This window comes from Rhinopithecus roxellana, chromosome 3 (genome assembly GCF_007565055.1).
Source record: "Rhinopithecus roxellana isolate Shanxi Qingling chromosome 3, ASM756505v1, whole genome shotgun sequence".
Taxonomy (NCBI): Eukaryota; Metazoa; Chordata; class Mammalia; order Primates; family Cercopithecidae; genus Rhinopithecus; species Rhinopithecus roxellana.
Genome location: NC_044551.1, coordinates 23,964,685 through 23,974,726, shown reverse-complemented (window position 1 = coordinate 23,974,726; position 10,042 = coordinate 23,964,685). Strand labels below are relative to the sequence as shown.

Here is a 10,042-nt window from a genome sequence, read left to right as displayed (position 1 = left end):
CATACAAAAAATAGATTATATCCAAATAAAAAAAGATTTCTGGATAAACAATTAATACAGAAAAGTTAGTGATATGGGTTTTAGTGTCAGTAAAGATGGCTTTTGGCTCCTGTCTCTAAAAGCAACTTTGAAGGACTAAACTTTGAAGGACTTGAAATCCAGGATACTACAGATTAAAAGAAAAAATAAAAAAACTTGAGCTAAGCCCCTGGAAAATGAAAAGCTATTTTAAACATGTTAGAGAAAGAGGTTAGTCAGTGCAGCTCTGCAAGAATAAATTAGTAAATAGGAATTCGAGTTATTCTTTATAACTACTGATACGTATGCAACAACAAACAACAAAAATTTAGCAAAGCTATAGAAGCAATATAATTACTATGCTTGACCAAATGGACATATAGAGAATTCTATATTTATTTATTAGAGAATATACATTTTTCCCAAACACATAAGAACAATTTATCTCTCTCTTGATTTTTTCTATGTCCCCCCTATTCACAATATAGACCTAGCACAGGACCTGGGCTGAGATGTATATGTGGTGTGTTTATCTCTTTTTTCTGTACAGTCAATGCAAGCACACAGTTGGTGGTAAGCACCAGGAGGCCAACAATTTCTAAAACTTGATCACATACTAGCTTAGAAAGTATGTCTTAACAAATTGCAAAATGTTGGTAATCTACACGAGCAGATTATATTCCCTGACATCAAAACACAATTAAGTTAGAAAATTATAACAAAAGGATAAATCAACCCTACATATATTGGGAAACAAACAAACAAAAATTCTAGGTTACCTATGGCTCAAAAAAAGAAATAACAATGAAATTTGAAAAATATTTAGAATTAAATGAGAGTAAAATACTGCATATAAAACCTTATGACGTGCAAGAAAATGCCACTTCAGAGGAAATGTTACAGAAACATTCATCTAACATCGAGGGAAACCTAAAAATTAATTAGCTAACATTAGAAATGAGAAAAATAACAACAAAATAGACCTCAAAAAAGTAGAAGTAAAGAGAAATTTTAAGAGCAGATATCGGTGATATACAGAACAAAATCTGAGAACGACCAACAAAGCCAATATGATAAAAATAATTAGTTTTCAGAAAAAATCAAATTAAAAGCATAACGAACTTCTATTTCACACTAACTAGAATGGCTAACATTAAAAAAAAAACTGACAATACCAAATTTTGAGGAATATAGAACAATGAAACTCTAATATGTTGCTGATGGAAGTGAAAATAAGCTATTACAATGTAGGAAATCTATTTGCCTGTGCCTTTGTAAGTTAACTGCATACCTACACCCTGACCTAGAAATTTCATTCCCAAAGCAATGAAAACACTGTCATAAAAAGACTTGTACAAGAATGCCTATAGCACTGTTATTCGCAATAGTCCCAAACTACAAACAACTCAACCATCTGTCAGTGGGAAAATGGATGAACAATTTGTGGTATGTTTATATAACAGGATTATTCTCAGTAACAACAAAGAACGAATTACTGCTACATGCAACGACATGCATAAATATAAAAAATATTACACTGAGTGAAAGAAGCCAAACACAAAATTGTGCATACTATATTATTTCATCTATGCAAAATTCAGGCACAGACAAAACTACTGCATGGTGATGGTCTATGGGAGGTGTAAGGATTGAATGGAAGGTGGCATGATGGATATAGTATATATTAGTGGTGGTAACATGGGTGTACGTATGTATCAAAACTCAATGAAACAGATTAAATTTGTAAAGATAACCACAGTAATATCTCCCATACTGTATGTTGTTGTGCAATGTGACCTTTCCACTCCCCTAAACAAGAGATACAGTCTAATCCCAATCCTTGTGAATCTGGGCTTAATTTAGTGACTTAGTTGACTAACAGAATGTGGCAGAAGTGACACTCTAGGACTTTAGAGGCCAAACTACTAAAAAGGCCCTACAGTTTGCTCCTGGATCTCTTGGGACATGCAGAATCCAGCCACCATGCTATGAGAAGACAATGTCACATGGAGAGCCATGTTTAGAGGATCAGATTTATAGTTCTAACCAAGTGCCCAAGTAACAGCAAGCAGAAACTGCCAGGCATGTGAGAGAGCCATTTTGGTTGTCCAACCCAATCACGCCTTCAGATGACTACAGACTCAGCTGACATCAAACCACATCCTGTGGTTTAAGGAGACACTCCAAATGACAATTATCCAGACAAGACAGTCAACTCCAAAATTGTGAGAGTTGATTTAAAAAATTGTTTTAAGCCACTAAGTTATAGATAACCAGAACCCTGACTGAATTGTGTGGACATTTGTACATTTCACTACATGCAAATTTGCCCTCAGTACAAATAAGATTATAAGAGAAAATACTGTATTGGAATTAGTGACATATAACAGAAATAAAAAGGGCTCAAACAGTATAGAAGCATACTTCTCTCTGATGTACAAAAATAAAAAAGAAAAGAATCTAAAAGTTCAAAAACTATGTAGGGTGTATTTGGCAGCTTCACAGACATGAGATCAGCCTCTGTCTAAATCTTCCTTTCATGGTCCTTGTTAGGCCTTCCCTGACTTCAGGTTGTTCACAGGCTCGTGTAGCATCAAATCACTGGGGAGCCACTGTTGGTCACTATGTATTATTGATCCTCATCTTCAAAGAAGCACTGTTAATCAAGTCTGCTTTTCATCCCTTTGTCATTCTCCCACGTTCAGGATGCCATTATCTCTATCCTCGATTAATACAATAACTGCTTATCTATCATTCTCCTTCTGACCTTTCTTCCTCCTGAGAAAAGAGAAATAGAGCAGTCTGACTAGTGCTGCCTCACCCATTATCTTCATGCTCTTGGAATTTGTGGCACAAAAACCAGGTATAGCTAATCAACAGTTTATGTTATTTTAATGTAAGTTATTGGTAAACAACTTAGGAACTGCCTCTTCTTTCCTTTAAAAACCCACATGTAACTGCTGCTACTTGGAGCATACATTCACGGCAACTTGAATCTGTCTCTTGGGTTGCAGTCCTCAAATCTGACCCAAATAAACTCTCTATATTAATTTTCTCTCCATTTTTTCCTTTAGGTTGATATTCTAGTCTCATCTTCTACATGATTCAGAAACATAAATCTCCTAATCATTTCACTCTTCTACCAGCCTTTCAGACCCTTTAATTTCAGACCCTGTAATACAAACTTATTGCCAATAAAATAAAATCCAAACTCATAGGGACTATCCAGATTCCTGGAGCATAAGGTTTGAATATATGCTTTATATTTATATCTATTGTTTCGGGGAAAAAAGGTAGTTTTGGTTTCTATTATAAAGTTAAATTTTCTCTTTCTCTTTCTCTCTCTCTCTGTCTGTCTTTCCCTCTCTCTCTCTCTTTCTCTCTCTCTCTCTCTCTCTCTCTATATATATATATATATATATACATATATATATTATAAATCCTAATTGCAAACCTTTGGTGCAAAATATGTTGGAAAATGGATTATCTTCTTCATTTTGGGGTCCCACACACTTACATTAGAAAACACCATTTGGAAACTTACAGAGTAGTGTGAAGGGAAAAGTGAGGCAATATAACACAATGTCCCTTTTGGAAATAGTTAAAACAATAAAAATGATGGTTTGTAAAAGAGAAGTAGAGACACATAGGTGATGGGATATCATTGATGTCTCTTAAGTATGAAGGCTTTGCATATTTTGTTTAGTAACTCCTCTGTCTTCATGGTTTGTACTTCTCTACTCTGAGGGTGTGTGTGTATGTGTGTGTATTTGTGTGTAATTTTTACTAGTTTTGTTTTGACAATTAAGTTATTAATTTATTCACAAAAGTGTTCTGGCAGAAGATAAATGTAGAATTTCATTTCTATATGGGTAACCATATAGATACATAGAGACATACGTAGTTGGATAGAAGAAGGTTTTCTTCCATTCATGCCTGAACTTCAAGGCAGAAAACTGCAGCTGCCTTATGTTATGACTTAAAAAGACAAAAGCAAAAAGCTAAGCTTGTTGAAGAGATGACAGTAAGTGTCACATAGGGAGAAACAAATTTCTTGGGATTGTGGAGAGAGAGAGATGTCTCCTGAGACTGGAATGTAACAGAAGTCATTCAGATACATGTTCTCTGTTGGAGTGGCACTCCCAGGAGGTGACAGTACCCCAAAAGAAATGGCTGGGCCTTGTGCCTTAGGAGACTGGACCCCACAGCCTAGAAGAGGCATAAAAATCTTTCCTGGGCCTAACTGTGGCCCATAAGAGGTATGTCAAACCAGAGGAGGCCATATAGATGGGGCAGTTGACCCAATATCCTGAGGTACCTCTCCAATGCTTTGTTGATGTATGAGCACTGTGAAAGGAAATTAAATTTTGGGACCCCAAACTCATTTAGCCAAAAGGAAAACTCACGCTTGGAACTGGGTCACACAAACCTGCCTCCGCCTTTTGGTTGCTAAGTAAGATGGCTGACTACAAGAAGAAAAGCTAGTTGCCTCCCCCATGTTTTGCCCACAAGGAAATTCCTGGTAAGCTGTTAAAACTTCACCATGGCAATGCAAATTGATAGCTTTATACAAATGCAGTCACCCCAGTTTTCAAGACACAAATGCCTATCTGGTTGTTTCCCTACCCCATTTGTCTGTGTTATCTTATGTAAAATGAAGATTACTCCCATTTTTCCTTTGACCCTTTTGTTTATGTGAAAACTGCATGATTCTCAATATATCACACTTTCCCTTCTAAATTTGGACCCCTCAAAATCATTTTCAGAGAAAGGCATAGACCTGTCTCCCAGGTGTGCCCTTAACTTTGGCAAATAAATCTCCAAAAATGATTGAGACTTGTCTTCCATTGACAGTACCCAGGACTTTTGTAAACTCTGGGGCAAGGGCAGGTCTAATAACAATTGAGAGCAAATACTCAAGCAGTCAAGCAGAACAGAGTCTTGGAGTAGCAATTTATAGAAAGTACAGAAATACTATTTATTGCATATGTATGTTAATCAACTGATTCATAACTACTATGTAAATTTTAACTTTATAGTAGTATATTTAAAAATTGGCACTTTTTTTTTAGAAATAGTAAGTATAAATATAATCTGTAACTAATACAAAACAGTAATATTCAAAATACTGAAAACTGAAGCATTTAAAGTGTTTACAGGTGCTTTAGAAACCCTTGGACAAGATAGGAAGAATAAATACCATGAAAATGGCCATACTGCTCAAAGTAATTAATAGATTTAATGCTATCCCCATCAAGCTACCATTGATTTTCTTCACAGAATTAGAAAAAAACTACTTTAAATTTCATATGCAACCAAAAAAAGAGCCCATATAGCCAAGACAATCCTAAGCAAAAGAACAAAGCTGGAGGCATCAAACTACCCAACTTCAAAGTATACTACAAGGCTACAGTAACCAAAACAGCATGGTACTGGTACCAAAACAGATATATAGACCAATGGAACAGAACAGAGGCCTCAGAAATAAGGCCACACATCTACAACCATTTGGTCTTTGACAAATCTGACAAAAACAAGAAATGGGGAAAGGATTCCCTATTTAATAAATGGTGTTAGGAAAGCTGGCTAGCCATATGCAGAAAACTGAAACTGGACCCCTTCCTTACACCTTATACAAAAATTAACTCAAGATGGTTTAAAGACTTGAATGTAAAACCTAAAACCATAAAAACCCTAGAAGAAAACCTAGGCAATACCATTCAGGACATAGGCAAGGGGAAAGACTTCATGACTAAAACACCAAAAGCAATGGCAACAAAAGCCAAAATTGACAAACAGGATCTAATTAAACTAAAGAGCTTCTACACAGCAAAAGAAAGTATCATCAGAGTGAACAGGCAACCTACATAATGGAAGAAACTTTCTGAAATCTGTCCATCTGACAAAGGGCTAATATCCAGAATCTACAAGGAATTTGAACAAATTTACAAGAAATAAACAACCCCTTCAAAAAGTAGGTGAACAGACGTTTCTTAAAAGAAGACATTTATGCGGTCAACAAACATGAAAAGAGGCCATCATCACTGGTCATTAGAGAAATGCAAATCAAAACCACAACAAGATACCATTTGACACCAGTTAGAATGGCGATTAAAAAGTCAGGAAACAACAGATGCTGGAGAGGATGCGGAGAAACAGGAATGCTTTTACACTGTTAGTGGGAGTGTAAATTAGTCCAACCACTGTGGAAGACACTGTGGTGATTCCTCAAGGATCTAGAACCAGAAATACCATTTGACCCAGCAATCCCATTACTGGGTATATACTCAGAGGATTATAAATCATCCTACTATAAATGCACATGCACACATATGTTTATTGCAGCACTATTCACAATAGCAAAGACTTGGAACCAACCCAAATACTCATCAATGATAGACTGGATAAAGAAAATGTAGCACATACACACCATGGAATAGTATGAAGCCATTAAAAAGGATGAATTCATGTCCTTTGAAGGGACATGGATGAAGCTGCAAACCATCATTCTCAGCAAACTAACACAGGAACAGAAAACCAAACACCACATGTTCTCACTCATAAGTGGGAGTTGAACAATGAGAACATGTGGACACAGGGAGTGGAACATCAAACACTAGGGCCTGTTAGGGGTGTGGGGCCAGGGGAGGGATAGCATTAGGAGAAATGTCTAATGTAGATGACGAGTTGATGGTGCAGCAAACCACCATGGCACATGCATACCTATGTAACAAACCTACATGTTCTGCACATATATCCCAGAACTTAAAGTATAAGAAAAGAAAGAAAGAAAGAAAGAAAGAAAGAAAGAAAGAAAGAAAGAAAGAAAGAAAGAAAGAAAGAAAGAAAGAAAGAAAGAAAGAAAGAAAGAAAGAAAGAAAGAAGGAAAGAAAGAAAGAAGGAAAGAAAGAAAGAAAGAAAGGAAGAAAGAAAGAAAGAAAGAAAGAAAGAAAGAAAGAAAGAAAGAAAGAAAGAAAGAAAGAAAGAAAGAAAGAAAGAAAGAAAGAAAGAAAGAAAGAAAGAAAGAAAGAAAGAAAGGAAGGAAGGAAGGAAGGAGGGAAGGAGGGAGGGAGGGAGGGAGGGAGGGAAAGAAAGAAAGAGAAAGAAAGCAAGCTTTTGACAATGAAGAAAATGAACTAAAAAGCATCATTAAAGTTTAAACAGGAACTATTTTCATTCCTCTCCAATCAATCACTTATCTACTTATTTGGGAAATTCACAATGAGCTGATACTGAAATTATAAAACCTTGTTCTGGTATAGTTAGTTAAGTATTTCAAACCTCCTTTATTCACCATAGGAAGCCCTTTGTCTTTGATGCAAACGACTAATGTGATGAATGGTTTAGGAAGGAGTTACAAAACAGATGTAATTGTTCACGAATTCTTATATTGGATTTATGTTGTGTGCCAGTACTTTTTATTTATTTGCAACTATCAGAAAAATAAAATTTGAAATAAAATTCTAAAAGTAGGCCAAGATGGCTTCAGGTTGGCCATATGCATAATAAAAGCTAGGCCTATATACTAAAGCTGAACTCTCCTCTGCAGGGCTGGATTCTGTCAAACATTTCATCAATGTTTACTGATTACAACTTTGTCTATCAGATAAAACACAAAGGAAAGATATAATAAGTCATCACTTTCCAGACTGTAAGAAACCTACATGCTCATTAACATTTTACTGTACATACAGTAACCACATGTTTGCTTTATCTTACATGTAATGTAAATGAGCATCAATCAAAATTATAAGAATGTCACTTTCACTTCACTGCTCCCCTTCTTCCATTTCCTACACAATAGAATATATAAATACAGTGTTTTGTGTAGCCCACTTGGGAACACATTCTCAGTTTTTTTGTTTGTTTGTTTTGTTTTTTGTTTTATTTTGTGTTTGTTTTTTTAAGATGGAGTCTCGCTCTGTTGCCCAGGCTGGAGTGCACTCACTGCAAGCTCCGCCTCCCGGGTTCAAGCAATTCTCCTGCCTCAGCCTCGGGAGTAGCTGGAACTACAGGACGCCGCCACCACGCCCGGCTAATTTTTTTGTATTTTTAGTAGAGATGGGGTTTCACCCTGTTAGCCAGGATGGTCTCGATCTCCTGACCTCGTGATCTACCCACCTCGGCCTCCCAAAGTGCTGGGATTACAGTAATGAGCCACCGCGCCCGGCCACATTCTCGGTTTTCACTGAGTCTGTGTTTTCCAGGCTATTAGTCCTCAAACTTGGATCAGAATAAAATTAACTTAAAATTTCTTTAAGGTACAATGCCTTTTACTTAACCTTTTGGTTGACAGATGGCATAGTCAGCAGAATTCCAGCCAGATTCAGGGACACACAAGACTCATCTTAAGGAGTGAGTTCTGTATTGGTACCAAGTCAGTGCTTGGTACCAACACAAAAGCATTGGGTTTGAACCAACTATAGGGGAACCACTGGGTTTACATGGTGGGTTACCTGGAATCCAGACCTCCTTCTCTTTTGCTAGAGGTCTAAATCAGCTTTATTTAGGACCTCTAAGAGGAGTAGTATATCACGTGTTTTCGGATCTCTAAGAGGAGTAGTATATTATGTGTTTGCTAAGTTCTCCCTAGGGTTATCCCTTTGTTCTAAATTGCTAGGAAGAAAGGAAAGAAAAGTAACGTCAACCAAGCATTGCTGCAGTTAAAACGGTGGTTTCTTCGATCAGCTAAATGTTTCTCTTTTCAAACCTCTTTTGTCTGTACCAACCTTTTATATTCCTTCTGAGAGCAATTGCAATAAAATTGCTCCAAAGTTATGAGACATTTGCTCCCTCCAGCCCAAATCTCAGATATTCTTAGGTAACTAAGAATCTCTTAGAGGTGTCAGAAGGGGATCTCTCCTAGTGGGCAGTCCCATATGGTTCCCTCAGAAGGACAAACAAAACAAAAACAAACAAACAAAAAAACAGGTAAAATACTTAAGGTCCTCTGGGAAATGCTCACAAATGGGTGGTCACCTAGCATTTGGAGTAATGCACTGCCTCCCGTGAAGCTGAGCTTTCTTGAGACACATGAGGTAACCTACTTGGGGTTGAGAGCCAGAAGAGTATACCTCTTAGCAATACACCTTTGACCCTAAACACATCCTTGGTTTGGTGTAGACAGAGGGAAGAGGGGAAAACATAAGAAATAAGACATCTAACTGAAAGTATAAGGAAAACCACCTCCTAAGACACCAGCTGGATTTATGACTAAAAATTTTAATGCTTCATCTTGTAAATTTTTGACTCATTAGACCAACTTCATCAAAAAGGAAATTAGTTTAATTTGGCCAAAATAGGGCTCATTTGAGATCCCAAAACTGGTTCACTTATGGGCACAATTGCAAAGAGCTGGCTCAAAAATTAAGCAGAAAGAATGGGAGAGAATTTCAAATTGCATTCAGAAACTTTACAAAGGGGAATGATAAAATTGCTTCTATACATGAAGTGAACCACAATATCTTGGAAACCATTTCTTGACTGAAAAAATTATTCAAAGTTTCCACTGTTTTGCCTTCTCTCACTGCCACTGCTTCCCCTCTGCTTCTTGAACCTTCCTCTCACTTGCTTTCAGACCTGCCTTGTCCAGATTTTCTTCACTCCCTCCTCCACCACCCTCTGAGGTTTTAGCAGCACTCTTTAGGGAGAAAATTAATCCAAGTTGGGAACCTTCAATAACGTATATCTCCGGGACTAAGGCATAATTCAGAGATAGTGCTAAGGAGTTTCCTGATCCTACCCAAGATCCTATAGGTGTCACTAAGAAATTCAATCTAACCGCCAGAACTTATGAACCTGACTATTGAGATTTATAACAATGAATTCATATGCTGGTACCTGAAAGAAAAAGTTGAAGAAAGGCTATCAAAGGTTGACTGGAAAAATCCACTAAGCAATTTTTATAAGCAGACAGCTGAAGACAGGGAGAAGGCCCAAGAACTAGTAAATTGTATTGCACAAGTCATTCCTCAGATATTTTCTAAGATTGCTTGCTGATTGGTCTAAAGTCCAGCAGTGTAAA

At 36.9% G+C, this 10,042-nt stretch overlaps 1 non-coding gene across 1 annotated transcript; it reads right to left on the bottom strand.

The window, feature by feature from the left end:
- Positions 1–480: 480 nt before the first annotated feature.
- LOC115896696 lies at positions 481–608 on the bottom strand. The gene has a single exon (XR_004056600.1). It is a non-coding gene; the product is annotated as a small nucleolar RNA SNORA51 (small nucleolar RNA).
- Positions 609–10,042: the final 9,434 nt, after the last annotated feature.